Raw genomic sequence first — 20,246 nt, forward strand, 5'->3', positions numbered from 1 at the left:
GAAATATAGGAGGTTTCTACTTTAATGGTGAGACAAAGCATCTACATATTTGACATTGCTCCAGTGAGTAGAGCCCACTTAAAAATGTATGGGTTGCTTGTCTCTGCAAGCAAAAGCTGGGCACTAAACTGGCATACTTGCAATGCTGGATGGTTCAGAGTGAAAACACCTATAGGCTGACAATAGTAATTGCAGGTGTTGATTAACTCATTGTGCAAAATAATTTCTAAAATGTGGTCACTTTGGGAGGTTTTCTGCTGTTTTGGTACTCTGCAAATTTCATCTGCAAGGTATTCCTGCAAAATCTGCATTGCAAAACCCAAATAGGGCTCTTCCTTTCAAAGCCCTGCTGTGTGGCCAAACAGTAGTTTCTGAAGAAATGTGGTGCATCACCGTATTTGTGAGAAATCTAACATTTCTAATATCCAAACAAAATAAATGGAGGTTTAAAAATTAATGCAGACGAAAAGTACGCATATAAAAAATGTTATTTATTGACTTTTTTGGGGTGGTGTGACAAGTTTTTAATCACAAGGAATGGTAACATTTCTGCTGACTAGCATGGAAGGAGTTAAGTTCCAATTGCATATCGAAGTCAGGATGGCCGAGCGGTCTAAGGCGCAGCGTTCAGGTCGCAGTCTCCCCTGGAGGCGTGGGTTCAAATCCCACTTCTGACATCAACATTTAATTTCAAGAAACTTTATCTTCATTTATTGATTAGATGAGGTCAAACAAAACTTAGTAATGTGGTTTTGAAAAATTTCCTGAGAGTCTTTGGAGTGAATCTGAATTTATCCTCTCAAAGAAGAACTCAAGGAACATCAAACAGATTTTTTGTGCATATGTCTGTTGTTCTTTTGGCACTAGAAAAATCCTTTGGACAGTCAATGAGGAGGGACTATTTCACCTCTTTGTGTTCTCTGTCCCTATTAGGGTAGGGAATCAACCTTCTACAGTGCTGTCATGAAATATATCTAGAAACGGATTTGCTGGTAAGTCTACTTTCATAGTTTTCACCTCATACATCAATAGACCATAACGATACTTAATTAACAAAAACTTAACAAGTAGGTAATCATAGTTTAAAAAATGTGAAATGCCCATGTCATTCTGACATGTTTCAGCACATTTTGGGACAAATGGTCTCACTTTTAACAATCAATAAAATATTTTCTCTAAATTTTTGTCTCTTTTTTGCTCCAATTGTTTGCATCTCATAAAAAATAAAACTTGATGTAACATTATGCATGCAAATTGTGTTTTATGTGTGACCATGACCTATTCTAGAAGCACAGGGTCAGAATTATACTGGTGCATGGAGACAAACTGAAAATGTAAAAATTCAATGGCAAAATTGCTGTCTTTTTCTACTCATTCACAAATAGTTAATGAATGTTATTAAATATGTACAGCAAAATGGAAGGCGTTTCAAATAGAAATCATGCTTCAAAAAACAGTCAAATGAAAAATTATAATATATCCCTCCAGGTGTGACACTTGACATTTGCAGAGTGTCAAACCCCCCAGAAAATGTATAGATATGGCTGAAATAGCTCAGTTGGGAGAGCGTTAGACTGAAGATCTAAAGGTCCCTGGTCCAATCCTGGGTTTCGGCAAAATGCTTTTTCTTCACCGTTTACATTTTAAGGAGATATTAAACAAAGCACATGGACTGATCATGATCAAAAGGCCTAAAAATCTTAACTATCTACAGAAAACAAAATGTTAAAAATTTGAGAAACGGTAACTTTTTCCTTTTGAACACATGAATGTTTTTTAGTAATTTTTCCTCTATTTTGTTTTATTTCAGATTGACTTAGCTGTAAGAGGATTAAAAGGTAACCTGATAGCTGAAACAGACAGCACTTATCAGACACTAGCTGAATGATTATAGTCAGCTTGTTTGACTTTGAAACACTGAGGCATTACTGAGACAAATGTCCTTAAAAAATATGCTGTGGACAACGTCAAAAAGGCAAAAAACACAAGCTCCACACAGGTCCGTCATCTTTAATTTGAAATATAGGAGGTTTCTACTTTAATGGTGAGACAAAGCATCTACATATTTGACATTGCTCCAGTGAGTAGAGCCCACTTAAAAATGTATGGGTTGCTTGTCTCTGCAAGCAAAAGCTGGGCACTAAACTGGCATACTTGCAATGCTGGATGGTTCAGAGTGAAAACACCTATAGGCTGACAATAGTAATTGCAGGTGTTGATTAACTCATTGTGCAAAATAATTTCTAAAATGTGGTCACTTTGGGAGGTTTTCTGCTGTTTTGGTACTCTGCAAATTTCATCTGCAAGGTATTCCTGCAAAATCTGCATTGCAAAACCCAAATAGGGCTCTTCCTTTCAAAGCCCTGCTGTGTGGCCAAACAGTAGTTTCTGAAGAAATGTGGTGCATCACCGTATTTGTGAGAAATCTAACATTTCTAATATCCAAACAAAATAAATGGAGGTTTAAAAATTAATGCAGACGAAAAGTACGCATATAAAAAATGTTATTTATTGACTTTTTTGGGGTGGTGTGACAAGTTTTTAATCACAAGGAATGGTAACATTTCTGCTGACTAGCATGGAAGGAGTTAAGTTCCAATTGCATATCGAAGTCAGGATGGCCGAGCGGTCTAAGGCGCAGCGTTCAGGTCGCAGTCTCCCCTGGAGGCGTGGGTTCAAATCCCACTTCTGACATCAACATTTAATTTCAAGTAACTTTATCTTCATGTAATGTGGTTTTGAAAAATTTCCTGAGAGTCTTTGGAGTGAATCTGAATTTGTCCTCTCAAAAAAGAACTCTAGGAACATCAAACAGATTTTTTGTGCATATGTCTGTTGTTCTTTTGGCACTAGAAAAATCCTTTGGACAGTCAATGAGGAGGGACTATTTCACCTCTTTGTGTTCTCTGTCCCTATTAGGGTAGGGAATCAACCTTCTACAGTGCTGTCATGAAATATATCTAGAAACGGATTTGCTGCTAAGTCTACTTTCATAGTTTTCACCTCATACATCAATAGACCATAACGATACTTAATAAACAAAAACTTAACAAGTAGGTAATCATAGTTTAAAAAATGTGAAATGCCCATGTCATTCTGACATGTTTCAGCACATTTTGGGACAAATGGTCTCACTTTTAACAATCAATAAAATATTTTCTCTAAATTTTTGTCTCTTTTTTGCTCCAATTGTTTGCATCTCATAAAAAATAAAACTTGATGTAACATTATGCATGCAAATTGTGTTTTATGTGCGACCATGACCTATTCTAGAAGCACAGGGTCAGAATTATACTGGTGCATGGAGACAAACTGAAAATGTAAAAATTCAATGGCAAAATTGCTGTCTTTTTCTACTCATTCACAAATAGTTAATGAATGTTATTAAATATGTACAGCAAAATGGAAGGCGTTTCAAATAGAAATCATGCTTCAAAAAACAGTCAAATGAAAAATTATAATATATCCCTCCTTGTGTGACACTTGACATTTGCAGAGTGTCAAACCCCCCAGAAAATGTATAGATATGGCAGAAATAGCTCAGTTGGGAGAGTGTTAGACTGAAGATCTAAAGGTCCTTGGTCCAATCCCGGGTTTCGGCAAAATGCTTTTTCTTCACCGTTTACATTTTAAGGAGATATTAAACAAAGCACATGGACTGATCATGATCAAAAGGCCTAAAAATCTTAACTATCTACAGAAAACAAAATGTTAAAAATTTGAGAAACGGTAACTTTTTCCTTTTGAACACATGAATGTTTTTTAGTAATTTTTCCTCTATTTTGTTTTATTTCAGATTGACTTAGCTGTAAGAGGATTAAAAGGTAACCTGATAGCTGAAACAGACAGCACTTATCAGACACTAGCTGAATGATTATAGTCAGCTTGTTTGACTTTGAAACACTGAGGCATTACTGAGACAAATGTCCTTAAAAAATATGCTGTGGACAACGTCAAAAAGGCAAAAAACACAAGCTCCACACAGGTCCGTCATCTTTAATTTGAAATATAGGAGGTTTCTACTTTAATGGTGAGACAAAGCATCTACATATTTGACATTGCTCCAGTGAGTAGAGCCCACTTAAAAATGTATGGGTTGCTTGCCTCTGCAAGCAAAAGCTGGGCACTAAGCTGGCATACTTGCAATGCTGGATGTTTCAGAGTGAAAACACCTATAGGCTGACAATAGTAATTGCAGGTGTTGATTAACTCATTGTGCAAAATAATTTCTAAAATGTGGTCACTTTGGGAGGTTTTCTGCTGTTTTGGTACTCTGCAAATTTCATCTGCAAGGTATTCCTGCAAAATCTGCATTGCAAAACCCAAATAGGGCTCTTCCTTTCAAAGCCCTGCTGTGTGGCCAAACAGTAGTTTCTGAAGAAATGTGGTGCATCACCGTATTTGTGAGAAATCTAACATTTCTAATATCCAAACAAAATAAATGGAGGTTTAAAAATTAATGCAGACGAAAAGTACGCATATAAAAAATGTTATTTATTGACTTTTTTGGGGTGGTGTGACAAGTTTGTAATCACAAGGAATGGTAACATTTCTGCTGACTAGCATGGAAGGAGTTAAGTTCCAATTGCATATCAAAGTCAGGATGGCCGAGCGGTCTAAGGCGCTGCGTTCAGGTCGCAGTCTCCCCTGGAGGCGTGGGTTCAAATCCCACTGCTGACATCAACATTTAATTTCAAGTAACTTTATCTTCATGTAATCTGGTTTTGAAAAATTTCCTGAGAGTCTTTGGAGTGAATCTGAATTTGTCCTCTCAAAAAAGAACTCTAGGAACATCAAACAGATTTTTTGTGCATATGTCTGTTGTTCTTTTGGCACTAGAAAAATCCTTTGGACAGTCAATGAGGAGGGACTATTTCACCTCTTTGTGTTCTCTGTCCCTATTAGGGTAGGGAATCAACCTTCTACAGTGCTGTCATGAAATATATCTAGAAACGGATTTGCTGGTAAGTCTACTTTCATAGTTTTCACCTCATACATCAATAGACCATAACGATACTTAATAAACAAAAACTTAACAAGTTGGTAATCATAGTTTAAAAAATGTGAAATGCCCATGTCATTCTGACATGTTTCAGCACATTTTGGGACAAATGGTCTCACTTTTAACAATCAATAAAATATTTTCTCTAAATTTTTGTCTCTTTTTTGCTCCAATTGTTTGCATCTCATAAAAAATAAAACTTGATGTAACATTATGCATACAAATTGTGTTTTATGTGTGACCATGACCTATTCTAGAAGCACAGGGTCAGAATTATACTGGTGCATGGAGACAAACTGAAAATGTAAAAATTCAATGGCAAAATTGCTGTCTTTTTCTACTCATTCACAAATAGTTAATGAATGTTATTAAATATGTACAGCAAAATGGAAGGCGTTTCAAATAGAAATCATGCTTCAAAAATCAGTCAAATGAAAAATTATAATATATCCCTCCAGGTGTGACACTTGACATTTGCAGAGTGTCAAACCCCCCAGAAAATGTATAGATATGGCTGAAATAGCTCAGTTGGGAGAGCGTTAGACTGAAGATCTAAAGGTCCCTGGTCCAATCCCGGGTTTCGGCAAAATGCTTTTTCTTCACCGTTTACATTTTAAGGAGATATTAAACAAAGCACATGGACTGATCATGATCAAAAGGCCTAAAAATCTTAACTATCTACAGAAAACAAAATGTTAAAAATTTGAGAAACGGTAACTTTTTCCTTTTGAACACATGAATGTTTTTTAGTAATTTTTCCTCTATTTTGTTTTATTTCAGATTGACTTAGCTGTAAGAGGATTAAAAGGTAACCTGATAGCTGAAACAGACAGCACTTATCAGACACTAGCTGAATGATTATAGTCAGCTTGTTTGACTTTGAAACACTGAGGCATTACTGAGACAAATGTCCTTAAAAAATATGCTGTGGACAACGTCAAAAAGGCAAAAAACACAAGCTCCACACAGGTCCGTCATCTTTAATTTGAAATATAGGAGGTTTCTACTTTAATGGTGAGACAAAGCATCTACATATTTGACATTGCTCCAGTGAGTAGAGCCCACTTAAAAATGTATGGGTTGCTTGCCTCTGCAAGCAAAAGCTGGGCACTAAACTGGCATACTTGCAATGCTGGATGGTTCAGAGTGAAAACACCTATAGGCTGACAATAGTAATTGCAGGTGTTGATTAACTCATTGTGCAAAATAATTTCTAAAATGTGGTCACTTTGGGAGGTTTTCTGCTGTTTTGGTACTCTGCAAATTTCATCTGCAAGGTATTCCTGCAAAATCTGCATTGCAAAACCCAAATAGGGCTCTTCCTTTCAAAGCCCTGCTGTGTGGCCAAACAGTAGTTTCTGAAGAAATGTGGTGCATCACCGTATTTGTGAGAAATCTAACATTTCTAATATCCAAACAAAATAAATGGAGGTTTAAAAATTAATGCAGACGAAAAGTACGAATGTAAAAAATGTTATTTATTGACTTTTTTGGGGTGGTGTGACAAGTTTGTAATCACAAGGAATGGTAACATTTCTGCTGACTAGCATGGAAGGAGTTAAGTTCCAATTGCATATCGAAGTCAGGATGGCAGAGCGGTCTAAGGCGCTGCGTTCAGGTCGCAGTCTCCCCTGGAGGCGTGGGTTCAAATCCCACTTCTGACATCAACATTTAATTTCAAGTAACTTTATCTTCATGTAATGTGGTTTTGAAAAATTTCCTGAGAGTCTTTGGAGTGAATCTGAATTTGTCCTCTCAAAAAAGAACTCTAGGAACATCAAACAGATTTTTTGTGCATATGTCTGTTGTTCTTTTGGCACTAGAAAAATCCTTTGGACAGTCAATGAGGAGGGACTATTTCACCTCTTTGTGTTCTCTGTCCCTATTAGGGTAGGGAATCAACCTTCTACAGTGCTGTCATGAAATATATCTAGAAACGGATTTGCTGGTAAGTCTACTTTCATAGTTTTCACCTCATACATCAATAGACCATAACGATACTTAATAAACAAAAACTTAACAAGTTGGTAATCATAGTTTAAAAAATGTGAAATGCCCATGTCATTCTGACATGTTTCAGCACATTTTGGGACAAATGGTCTCACTTTTAACAATCAATAAAATATTTTCTCTAAATTTTTGTCTCTTTTTTGCTCCAATTGTTTGCATCTCATAAAAAATAAAACTTGATGTAACATTATGCATACAAATTGTGTTTTATGTGTGACCATGACCTATTCTAGAAGCACAGGGTCAGAATTATACTGGTGCATGGAGACAAACTGAAAATGTAAAAATTCAATGGCAAAATTGCTGTCTTTTTCTACTCATTCACAAATAGTTAATGAATGTTATTAAATATGTACAGCAAAATGGAAGGCGTTTCAAATAGAAATCATGCTTCAAAAATCAGTCAAATGAAAAATTATAATATATCCCTCCAGGTGTGACACTTGACATTTGCAGAGTGTCAAACCCCCCGGAAAATGTATAGATATGGCTGAAATAGCTCAGTTGGGAGAGCGTTAGACTGAAGATCTAAAGGTCCCTGGTCCAATCCCGGGTTTCGGCAAAATGCTTTTTCTTCACCGTTTACATTTTAAGGAGATATTAAACAAAGCACATGGACTGATCATGATCAAAAGGCCTAAAAATCTTAACTATCTACAGAAAACAAAATGTTAAAAATTTGAGAAACGGTAACTTTTTCCTTTTGAACACATGAATGTTTTTTAGTAATTTTTCCTCTATTTTGTTTTATTTCAGATTGACTTAGCTGTAAGAGGATTAAAAGGTAACCTGATAGCTGAAACAGACAGCACTTATCAGACACTAGCTGAATGATTATAGTCAGCTTGTTTGACTTTGAAACACTGAGGCATTACTGAGACAAATGTCCTTAAAAAATATGCTGTGGACAACGTCAAAAAGGCAAAAAACACAAGCTCCACACAGGTCCGTCATCTTTAATTTGAAATATAGGAGGTTTCTACTTTAATGGTGAGACAAAGCATCTACATATTTGACATTGCTCCAGTGAGTAGAGCCCACTTAAAAATGTATGGGTTGCTTGCCTCTGCAAGCAAAAGCTGGGCACTAAACTGGCATACTTGCAATGCTGGATGGTTCAGAGTGAAAACACCTATAGGCTGACAATAGTAATTGCAGGTGTTGATTAACTCATTGTGCAAAATAATTTCTAAAATGTGGTCACTTTGGGAGGTTTTCTGCTGTTTTGGTACTCTGCAAATTTCATCTGCAAGGTATTCCTGCAAAATCTGCATTGCAAAACCCAAATAGGGCTCTTCCTTTCAAAGCCCTGCTGTGTGGCCAAACAGTAGTTTCTGAAGAAATGTGGTGCATCACCGTATTTGTGAGAAATCTAACATTTCTAATATCCAAACAAAATAAATGGAGGTTTAAAAATTAATGCAGACGAAAAGTACGAATGTAAAAAATGTTATTTATTGACTTTTTTGGGGTGGTGTGACAAGTTTGTAATCACAAGGAATGGTAACATTTCTGCTGACTAGCATGGAAGGAGTTAAGTTCCAATTGCATATCGAAGTCAGGATGGCCGAGCGGTCTAAGGCGCAGCGTTCAGGTCGCAGTCTCCCCTGGAGGCGTGGGTTCAAATCCCACTTCTGACATCAACATTTAATTTCAAGTAACTTTATCTTCATGTAATGTGGTTTTGAAAAATTTCCTGAGAGTCTTTGGAGTGAATCTGAATTTGTCCTCTCAAAAAAGAACTCTAGGAACATCAAACAGATTTTTTGTGCATATGTCTGTTGTTCTTTTGGCACTAGAAAAATCCTTTGGACAGTCAATGAGGAGGGACTATTTCACCTCTTTGTGTTCTCTGTCCCTATTAGGGTAGGGAATCAACCTTCTACAGTGCTGTCATGAAATATATCTAGAAACGGATTTGCTGCTAAGTCTACTTTCATAGTTTTCACCTCATACATCAATAGACCATAACGATACTTAATAAACAAAAACTTAACAAGTTGGTAATCATAGTTTAAAAAATGTGAAATGCCCATGTCATTCTGACATGTTTCAGCACATTTTGGGACAAATGGTCTCACTTTTAACAATCAATAAAATATTTTCTCTAAATTTTTGTCTCTTTTTTGCTCCAATTGTTTGCATCTCATAAAAAATAAAACTTGATGTAACATTATGCATGCAAATTGTGTTTTATGTGCGACCATGACCTATTCTAGAAGCACAGGGTCAGAATTATACTGGTGCGTGGAAACAAACTGAAAATGTAAAAATTCAATGGCAAAATTGCTGTCTTTTTCTACTCATTCACAAATAGTTAATGAATGTTATTAAATATGTACAGCAAAATGGAAGGCGTTTCAAATAGAAATCATGCTTCAAAAAACAGTCAAATGAAAAATTATAATATATCCCTCCAGGTGTGACACTTGACATTTGCAGAGTGTCAAACCCCCCAGAAAATGTATAGATATGGCCGAAATAGCTCATTTGGGAGAGCGTTAGACTGAAGATCTAAAGGTCCCGGGTTTCGGCAAAATGCTTTTTCTTCACCATTTACATTTTAAGGAGATATTAAACAAAGCACATGGACTGATCATGATCAAAAGGCCTAAAAATCTTAACTATCTACAGAAAACAAAATGTTAAAAATTTGAGAAACGGTAACTTTTTCCTTTTGAACACATGAATGTTTTTTAGTAATTTTTCCTCTATTTTGTTTTATTTCAGATTGACTTAGCTGTAAGAGGATTAAAAGGTAACCTGATAGCTGAAACAGACAGCACTTATCAGACACTAGCTGAATGATTATAGTCAGCTTGTTTGACTTTGAAACACTGAGGCATTACTGAGACAAATGTCCTTAAAAAATATGCTGTGGACAAAGTCAAAAAGGCAAAAAACACAAGCTGAACACAGGTCCGTCATCTTTAATTTGAAATATAGGAGGTTTCTACTTTAATGGTGAGACAAAGCATCTACATATTTGACATTGCTCCAGTGAGTAGAGCCCACTTAAAAATGTATGGGTTGCTTGTCTCTGCAAGCAAAAGCTGGGCACTAAACTGGCATACTTGCAATGCTGGATGGTTCAGAGTGAAAACACCTATAGGCTGACAATAGTAATTGCAGGTGTTGATTAACTCATTGTGCAAAATAATTTCTAAAATGTGGTCACTTTGGGAGGTTTTCTGCTGTTTTGGTACTCTGCAAATTTCATCTGCAAGGTATTCCTGCAAAATCTGCATTGCAAAACCCAAATAGGGCTCTTCCTTTCAAAGCCCTGCTGTGTGGCCAAACAGTAGTTTCTGAAGAAATGTGGTGCATCACCGCATTTGTGAGAAATCTAACATTTCTAATATCCAAACAAAATAAATGGAGGTTTAAAAATTAATGCAGATGAAAAGTACGCATATAAAAAATGTTATTTATTGACTTTTTTGGGGTGGTGTGACGTTTTTAATCACAAGGAATGGTAACATTTCTGCTGACTAGCATGGAAGGAGTTAAGTTCCAATTGCATATTGAAGCGGTCTAAGGCGAGCGGTCTAATACCGAGCGGTCTAAGGCGCTGCGTTCAGGTCGCAGTCTCCCCTGGAGGCGTGGGTTCAAATCCCACTTCTGACATCAACATTTAATTTCAAGAAACTTTATCTTCATTTATTGATTAGATGAGGTCAAACAAAACTTAGTAATGTGGTTTTGAAAAATTTCCTGAGAGTCTTTGGAGTGAATCTGAATTTGTCCTCTCAAAAAAGAACTCTAGGAACATCAAACAGATTTTTTGTGCATATGTCTGTTGTTCTTTTGGCACTAGAAAAATCCTTTGGACAGTCAATGAGGAGGGACTATTTCACCTCTTTGTGTTCTCTGTCCCTATTAGGGTAGGGAATCAACCTTCTACAGTGCTGTCATGAAATATATCTAGAAACGGATTTGCTGGTAAGTCTACTTTCATAGTTTTCACCTCATACATCAATAGACCATAACGATACTTAATAAACAAAAACTTAACAAGTTGGTAATCATAGTTTAAAAAATGTGAAATGCCCATGTCATTCTGACATGTTTCAGCACATTTTGGGACAAATGGTCTCACTTTTAACAATCAATAAAATATTTTCTCTAAATTTTTGTCTCTTTTTTGCTCCAATTGTTTGCATCTCATAAAAAATAAAACTTGATGTAACATTATGCATGCAAATTGTGTTTTATGTGTGACCATGACCTATTCTAGAAGCACAGGGTCAGAATTATACTGGTGCGTGGAGACAAACTGAAAATGTAAAAATTCAATGGCAAAATTGCTGTCTTTTTCTACTCATTCACAAATAGTTAATGAATGTTATTAAATATGTACAGCAAAATGGAAGGCGTTTCAAATAGAAATCATGCTTCAAAAAACAGTCAAATGAAAAATTATAATATATCCCTCCAGGTGTGACACTTGACATTTGCAGAGTGTCAAACCCCCCAGAAATTGTATAGATATGGCTGAAATAGCTCAGTTGGGAGAGCGTTAGACTGAAGATCTAAAGGTCCCTGGTCCAATCCCGGGTTTCGGCAAAATGCTTTTTCTTCACCGTTTACATTTTAAGGAGTTATTAAACAAAGCACATGGACTGATCATGATCAAAAGGCCTAAAAATCTTAACTATCTACAGAAAACAAAATGTTAAAAATTTGAGAAACGGTAACTTTTTCCTTTTGAACACATGAATGTTTTTTAGTAATTTTTCCTCTATTTTGTTTTATTTCAGATTGACTTAGCTGTAAGAGGATTAAAAGGTAACCTGATAGCTGAAACAGACAGCACTTATCAGACACTAGCTGAATGATTATAGTCAGCTTGTTTGACTTTGAAACACTGAGGCATTACTGAGACAAATGTCCTTAAAAAATATGCTGTGGACAACGTCAAAAAGGCAAAAAACACAAGCTCCACACAGGTCCGTCATCTTTAATTTGAAATATAGGAGGTTTCTACTTTAATGGTGAGACAAAGCATCTACATATTTGACATTGCTCCAGTGAGTAGAGCCCACTTAAAAATGTATGGGTTGCTTGCCTCTGCAAGCAAAAGCTGGGCACTAAACTGGCATACTTGCAATGCTGGATGGTTCAGAGTGAAAACACCTATAGGCTGACAATAGTAATTGCAGGTGTTGATTAACTCATTGTGCAAAATAATTTCTAAAATGTGGTCACTTTGGGAGGTTTTCTGCTGTTTTGGTACTCTGCAAATTTCATCTGCAAGGTATTCCTGCAAAATCTGCATTGCAAAACCCAAATAGGGCTCTTCCTTTCAAAGCCCTGCTGTGTGGCCAAACAGTAGTTTCTGAAGAAATGTGGTGCATCACCGTATTTGTGAGAAATCTAACATTTCTAATATCCAAACAAAATAAATGGAGGTTTAAAAATTAATGCAGACGAAAAGTACGCATATAAAAAATGTTATTTATTGACTTTTTTGGGGTGGTGTGACAAGTTTGTAATCACAAGGAATGGTAACATTTCTGCTGACTAGCATGGAAGGAGTTAAGTTCCAATTGCATATCAAAGTCAGGATGGCCGAGCGGTCTAAGGCGCTGCGTTCAGGTCGCAGTCTCCCCTGGAGGCGTGGGTTCAAATCCCACTTCTGACATCAACATTTAATTTCAAGTAACTTTATCTTCATGTAATGTGGTTTTGAAAAATTTCCTGAGAGTCTTTGGAGTGAATCTGAATTTGTCCTCTCAAAAAAGAACTCTAGGAACATCAAACAGATTTTTTGAGCATATGTCTGTTGTTCTTTTGGCACTAGAAAAATCCTTTGGACAGTCAATGAGGAGGGACTATTTCACCTCTTTGTGTTCTCTGTCCCTATTAGGGTAGGGAATCAACCTTCTACAGTGCTGTCATGAAATATATCTAGAAACGGATTTGCTGGTAAGTCTACTTTCATAGTTTTCACCTCATACATCAATAGACCATAACGATACTTAATAAACAAAAACTTAACAAGTTGGTAATCATAGTTTAAAAAATGTGAAATGCCCATGTCATTCTGACATGTTTCAGCACATTTTGGGACAAATGGTCTCACTTTTAACAATCAATAAAATATTTTCTCTAAATTTTTGTCTCTTTTTTGCTCCAATTGTTTGCATCTCATAAAAAATAAAACTTGATGTAACATTATGCATGCAAATTGTGTTTTATGTGTGACCATGACCTATTCTAGAAGCACAGGGTCAGAATTATACTGGTGCATGGAGACAAACTGAAAATGTAAAAATTCAATGGCAAAATTGCTGTCTTTTTCTACTCATTCACAAATAGTTAATGAATGTTATTAAATATGTACAGCAAAATGGAAGGCGTTTCAAATAGAAATCATGCTTCAAAAAACAGTCAAATGAAAAATTATAATATATCCCTCCAGGTGTGACACTTGACATTTGCAGAGTGTCAAACCCCCCAGAAAATGTATAGATATGGCTGAAATATCTCAGTTGGGAGAGCGTTAGACTGAAGATCTAAAGGTCCCTGGTCCAATCCCGGGTTTCGGCAAAATGCTTTTTCTTCACCGTTTACATTTTAAGGAGATATTAAACAAAGCACATGGACTGATCATGATCAAAAGGCCTAAAAATCTTAACTATCTACAGAAAACAAAATGTTAAAAATTTGAGAAACGGTAACTTTTTCCTTTTGAACACATGAATGTTTTTTAGTAATTTTTCCTCTATTTTGTTTTATTTCAGATTGACTTAGCTGTAAGAGGATTAAAAGGTAACCTGATGGCTGAAACAGACAGCACTTATCAGACACTAGCTGAATGATTATAGTCAGCTTGTTTGACTTTGAAACACTGAGGCATTACTGAGACAAATGTCCTTAAAAAATATGCTGTGGACAACGTCAAAAAGGCAAAAAACACAAGCTCCACACAGGTCCGTCATCTTTAATTTGAAATATAGGAGGTTTCTACTTTAATGGTGAGACAAAGCATCTACATATTTGACATTGCTCCAGTGAGTAGAGCCCACTTAAAAATGTATGGGTTGCTTGCCTCTGCAAGCAAAAGCTGGGCACTAAACTGGCATACTTGCAATGCTGGATGGTTCAGAGTGAAAACACCTATAGCCTGACAATAGTAATTGCAGGTGTTGATTAACTCATTGTGCAAAATAATTTCTAAAATGTGGTCACTTTGGGAGGTTTTCTGCTGTTTTGGTACTCTGCAAATTTCATCTGCAAGGTATTCCTGCAAAATCTGCATTGCAAAACCCAAATAGGGCTCTTCCTTTCAAAGCCCTGCTGTGTGGCCAAACAGTAGTTTCTGAAGAAATGTGGTGCATCACCGTATTTGTGAGAAATCTAACATTTCTAATATCCAAACAAAATAAATGGAGGTTTAAAAATTAATGCAGACGAAAAGTACGCATATAAAAAATGTTATTTATTGACTTTTTTGGGGTGGTGTGACAAGTTTGTAATCACAACGAATGGTAACATTTCTGCTGACTAGCATGGAAGGAGTTAAGTTCCAATTGCATATCAAAGTCAGGATGGCCGAGCGGTCTAAGGCGCTGCGTTCAGGTCGCAGTCTCCCCTGGAGGCGTGGGTTCAAATCCCACTTCTGACATCAACATTTAATTTCAAGTAACTTTATCTTCATGTAATGTGGTTTTGAAAAATTTCCTGAGAGTCTTTGGAGTGAATCTGAATTTGTCCTCTCAAAAAAGAACTCTAGGAACATCAAACAGATTTTTTGTGCATATGTCTGTTGTTCTTTTGGCACTAGAAAAATCCTTTGGACAGTCAATGAGGAGGGACTATTTCACCTCTTTGTGTTCTCTGTCCCTATTAGGGTAGGGAATCAACCTTCTACAGTGCTGTCATGAAATATATCTAGAAACGGATTTGCTGGTAAGTCTACTTTCATAGTTTTCACCTCATACATCAATAGACCATAACGATACTTAATAAACAAAAACTTAACAAGTTGGTAATCATAGTTTAAAAAATGTGAAATGCCCATGTCATTCTGACATGTTTCAGCACATTTTGGGACAAATGGTCTCACTTTTAACAATCAATAAAATATTTTCTCTAAATTTTTGTCTCTTTTTTGCTCCAATTGTTTGCATCTCATAAAAAATAAAACTTGATGTAACATTATGCATGCAAATTGTGTTTTATGTGCGACCATGACCTATTCTAGAAGCACAGGGTCAGAATTATACTGGTGCGTGGAAACAAACTGAAAATGTAAAAATTCAATGGCAAAATTGCTGTCTTTTTCTACTCATTCACAAATAGTTAATGAATGTTATTAAATATGTACAGCAAAATGGAAGGCGTTTCAAATAGAAATCATGCTTCAAAAAACAGTCAAATGAAAAATTATAATATATCCCTCCAGGTGTGACACTTGACATTTGCAGAGTGTCAAACCCCCCAGAAAATGTATAGATATGGCCGAAATAGCTCAGTTGGGAGAGCGTTAGACTGAAGATCTAAAGGTCCCGGGTTTCGGCAAAATGCTTTTTCTTCACCATTTACATTTTAAGGAGATATTAAACAAAGCACATGGACTGATCATGATCAAAAGGCCTAAAAATCTTAACTATCTACAGAAAACAAAATGTTAAAAATTTGAGAAACGGTAACTTTTTCCTTTTGAACACATGAATGTTTTTTAGTAATTTTTCCTCTATTTTGTTTTATTTCAGATTGACTTAGCTGTAAGAGGATTAAAAGGTAACCTGATAGCTGAAACAGACAGCACTTATCAGACACTAGCTGAATGATTATAGTCAGCTTGTTTGACTTTGAAACACTGAGGCATTACTGTCCTTAAAAAATAGCTGTGGACAAAGTCAAAAAGGCAAAAAACACAAGCTGAACACAGGTCCGTCATCTTTAATTTGAAATATAGGAGGTTTCTACTTTAATGGTGAGACAAAGCATCTACATATTTGACATTGCTCCAGTGAGTAGAGCCCACTTAAAAATGTATGGGTTGCTTGCCTCTGCAAGCAAAAGCTGGGCACTAAACTGGCATACTTGCAATGCTGGATGGTTCAGAGTGAAAACACCTATAGGCTGACAATAGTAATTGCAGGTGTTGATTAACTCATTGTGCAAAATAATTTCTAAAATGTGGTCACTTTGGGAGGTTTTCTGCTGTTTTGGTACTCTGCAAATTTCATCTGCAAGGTATTCCTGCAAAATCTGCATTGCAAAACCCAAATAGGGCTCTTCCTTTCAAAGCCCTGCTGTGTGGCCAAACAGTAGTTTCTGAAGAAATGTGGTGCATCACCGTATTTGTGAGAAATCTAACATTTCTAATATCCAAACAAAATAAATGGAGGTTTAAAAATTAATGCAGACGAAAAGTACGCATATAAAAAATGTTATTTATTGACTTTTTTGGGGTGGTGTGACAAGTTTGTAATCACAAGGAATGGTAACATTTCTGCTGACTAGCATGGAAGGAGTTAAGTTCCAATTGCATATCGACGTCAGGATGGCCGAGCGGTCTAAGGCGCTGCGTTCAGGTCGCAGTCTCCCCTGGAGGCGTGGGTTCAAATCCCACTTCTGACATCAACATTTAATTTCAAGTAACTTTATCTTCATGTAATGTGGTTTTGAAAAATTTCCTGAGAGTCTTTGGAGTGAATCTGAATTTGTCCTCTCAAAAAAGAACTCTAGGAACATCAAACAGATTTTTTGTGCATATGTCTGTTGTTCTTTTGGCACTAGAAAAATCCTTTGGACAGTCAATGAGGAGGGACTATTTCACCTCTTTGTGTTCTCTGTCCCTATTAGGGTAGGGAATCAACCTTCTACAGTGCTGTCATGAAATATATCTAGAAACGGATTTGCTGGTAAGTCTACTTTCATAGTTTTCACCTCATACATCAATAGACCATAACGATACTTAATAAACAAAAACTTAACAAGTTGGTAATCATAGTTTAAAAAATGTGAAATGCCCATGTCATTCTGACATGTTTCAGCACATTTTGGGACAAATGGTCTCACTTTTAACAATCAATAAAATATTTTCTCTAAATTTTTGTCTCTTTTTTGCTCCAATTGTTTGCATCTCATAAAAAATAAAACTTGATGTAACATTATGCATGCAAATTGTGTTTTATGTGTGACCATGACCTATTCTAGAAGCACAGGGTCAGAATTATACTGGTGCATGGAGACAAACTGAAAATGTAAAAATTCAATGGCAAAATTGCTGTCTTTTTCTACTCATTCACAAATAGTTAATGAATGTTATTAAATATGTACAGCAAAATGGAAGGCGTTTCAAATAGAAATCATGCTTCAAAAAACAGTCAAATGAAAAATTATAATATATCCCTCCAGGTGTGACACTTGACATTTGCAGAGTGTCAAACCCCCCAGAAAATGTATAGATATGGCTGAAATAGCTCAGTTGGGAGAGCGTTAGACTGAAGATCTAAAGGTCCCTGGTCCAATCCCGGGTTTCGGCAAAATGCTTTTTCTTCACCGTTTACATTTTAAGGAGATATTAAACAAAGCACATGGACTGATCATGATCAAAAGGCCTAAAAATCTTAACTATCTACAGAAAACAAAATGTTAAAAATTTGAGAAACGGTAACTTTTTCCTTTTGAACACATGAATGTTTTTTAGTAATTTTTCCTCTATTTTGTTTTATTTCAGATTGACTTAGCTGTAAGAGGATTAAAAGGTAACCTGATAGCTGAAACAGACAGCACTTATCAGACACTAGCTGAATGATTATAGTCAGCTTGTTTGACTTTGAAACACTGAGGCATTACTGAGACAAATGTCCTTAAAAAATATGCTGTGGACAACGTCAAAAAGGCAAAAAACACAAGCTCCACACAGGTCCGTCATCTTTAATTTGAAATATAGGAGGTTTCTACTTTAATGGTGAGACAAAGCATCTACATATTTGACATTGCTCCAGTGAGTAGAGCCCACTTAAAAATGTATGGGTTGCTTGCCTCTGCAAGCAAAAGCTGGGCACTAAACTGGCATACTTGCAATGCTGGATGGTTCAGAGTGAAAACACCTATAGGCTGACAATAGTAATTGCAGGTGTTGATTAACTCATTGTGCAAAATAATTTCTAAAATGTGGTCACTTTGGGAGGTTTTCTGCTGTTTTGGTACTCTGCAAATTTCATCTGCAAGGTATTCCTGCAAAATCTGCATTGCAAAACCCAAATAGGGCTCTTCCTTTCAAAGCCCTGCTGTGTGGCCAAACAGTAGTTTCTGAAGAAATGTGGTGCATCACCGTATTTGTGAGAAATCTAACATTTCTAATATCCAAACAAAATAAATGGAGGTTTAAAAATTAATGCAGACGAAAAGTACGCATATAAAAAATGTTATTTATTGACTTTTTTGGGGTGGTGTGACAAGTTTGTAATCACAAGGAATGGTAACATTTCTGCTGACTAGCATGGAAGGAGTTAAGCTCCAATTGCATATCCAAGTCAGGATGGCCGAGCTGTCTAAGGCGCTGCGTTCAGGTCGCAGTCTCCCCTGGAGGCGTGGGTTCAAATCCCACTTCTGACATCAACATTTAATTTCAAGTAACTTTATCTTCATGTAATGTGGTTTTGAAAAATTTCCTGAGAGTCTTTGGAGTGAATCTGAATTTGTCCTCTCAAAAAAGAACTCTAGGAACATCAAACAGATTTTTTGTGCATATGTCTGTTGTTCTTTTGGCACTAGAAAAATCCTTTGGACAGTCAATGAGGAGGGACTATTTCACCTCTTTGTGTTCTCTGTCCCTATTAGGGTAGGGAATCAACCTTCTACAGTGCTGTCATGAAATATATCTAGAAACGGATTTGCTGGTAAGTCTACTTTCATAGTTTTCACCTCATACATCAATAGACCATAACGATACTTAATAAACAAAAACTTAACAAGTAGGTAATCATAGTTTAAAAAATGTGAAATGCCCATGTCATTCTGACATGTTTCAGCACATTTTGGGACAAATGGTCTCACTTTTAACAATCAATAAAATATTTTCTCTAAATTTTTGTCTCTTTTTTGCTCCAATTGTTTGCATCTCATAAAAAATAAAACTTGATGTAACATTATGCATGCAAATTGTGTTTTATGTGCGACCATGACCTATTCTAGAAGCACAGGGTCAGAATTATACTGGTGCGTGGAGACAAACTGAAAATGTAAAAATTCAATGGCAAAATTGCTGTCTTTTTCTACTCATTCACAAATAGTTAATGAATGTTATTAAATATGTACAGCAAAATGGAAGGCGTTTCAAATAGAAATCATGCTTCAAAAAACAGTCAAATGAAAAATTATAATATATCCCTCCAGGTGTGACACTTGACATTTGCAGAGTGTCAAACCCCCCTGAAAATGTATAGATATGGCCGAAATAGCTCAGTTGGGAGAGCGTTAGACTGAAGATCTAAAGGTCCCTGGTCCAATCCCGGGTTTCGGCAAAATGCTTTTTCTTCACCGTTTACATTTTAAGGAGATATTAAACAAAGCACATGGACTGATCATGATCAAAAGGCCTAAAAATCTTAACTATCTACAGAAAACAAAATGTTAAAAATTTGAGAAACGGTAACTTTTTCCTTTTGAACACATGAATGTTTTTTAGTAATTTTTCCTCTATTTTGTTTTATTTCAGATTGACTTAGCTGTAAGAGGATTAAAAGGTAACCTGATAGCTGAAACAGACAGCACTTATCAGACACTAGCTGAATGATTATAGTCAGCTTGTTTGACTTTGAAACACTGAGGCATTACTGAGACAAATGTCCTTAAAAAATAGCTGTGGACAAAGTCAAAAAGGCAAAAAAACACAAGCTCCACACAGGTCCGTCATCTTTAATTTGAAATATAGGAGGTTTCTACTTTAATGGTGAGACAAAGCATCTACATATTTGACATTGCTCCAGTGAGTAGAGCCCACTTAAAAATGTATGGGTTGCTTGCCTCTGCAAGCAAAAGCTGGGCACTAAACTGGCATACTTGCAATGCTGGATGGTTCAGAGTGAAAACACCTATAGGCTGACAATAGTAATTGCAGGTGTTGATTAACTCATTGTGCAAAATAATTTCTAAAATGTGGTCACTTTGGGAGGTTTTCTGCTGTTTTGGTACTCTGCAAATTTCATCTGCAAGGTATTCCTGCAAAATCTGCATTGCAAAACCCAAATAGGGCTCTTCCTTTCAAAGC

The 20,246-nt window shown here is 36.2% G+C and overlaps 6 non-coding genes across 6 annotated transcripts; all 6 read left to right on the forward strand.

Annotated features, from left to right (window-relative positions):
- The first annotated feature begins 4,597 nt into the window (after positions 1 to 4,597).
- TRNAL-CAG (transfer RNA leucine (anticodon CAG)) lies at positions 4,598 to 4,680 on the forward strand. Its single transcript has one exon. It is a non-coding gene; the product is annotated as a tRNA-Leu (tRNA).
- Positions 4,681 to 6,583: 1,903 nt separating this feature from the next.
- Positions 6,584 to 6,666, forward strand: TRNAL-CAG (transfer RNA leucine (anticodon CAG)). Its single transcript has one exon. It is a non-coding gene; the product is annotated as a tRNA-Leu (tRNA).
- A 5,907-nt stretch (positions 6,667 to 12,573) lies between these two features.
- Positions 12,574 to 12,656, forward strand: TRNAL-CAG (transfer RNA leucine (anticodon CAG)). The gene has a single exon. It is a non-coding gene; the product is annotated as a tRNA-Leu (tRNA).
- Positions 12,657 to 14,559: 1,903 nt separating this feature from the next.
- Positions 14,560 to 14,642, forward strand: TRNAL-CAG (transfer RNA leucine (anticodon CAG)). The gene has a single exon. It is a non-coding gene; the product is annotated as a tRNA-Leu (tRNA).
- A 1,881-nt stretch (positions 14,643 to 16,523) lies between these two features.
- TRNAL-CAG (transfer RNA leucine (anticodon CAG)) lies at positions 16,524 to 16,606 on the forward strand. The gene has a single exon. It is a non-coding gene; the product is annotated as a tRNA-Leu (tRNA).
- A 2,821-nt stretch (positions 16,607 to 19,427) lies between these two features.
- TRNAF-GAA (transfer RNA phenylalanine (anticodon GAA)) lies at positions 19,428 to 19,500 on the forward strand. Its single transcript has one exon. It is a non-coding gene; the product is annotated as a tRNA-Phe (tRNA).
- The last annotated feature ends 746 nt before the right edge of the window (positions 19,501 to 20,246 follow it).

This window comes from Dendrobates tinctorius, unplaced genomic scaffold, assembly GCF_039654945.1.
Source record: "Dendrobates tinctorius isolate UK_male_01 unplaced genomic scaffold, ASM3965494v1 ptg000350l, whole genome shotgun sequence".
NCBI classification, from domain to species: domain Eukaryota; kingdom Metazoa; phylum Chordata; class Amphibia; order Anura; family Dendrobatidae; genus Dendrobates; species Dendrobates tinctorius.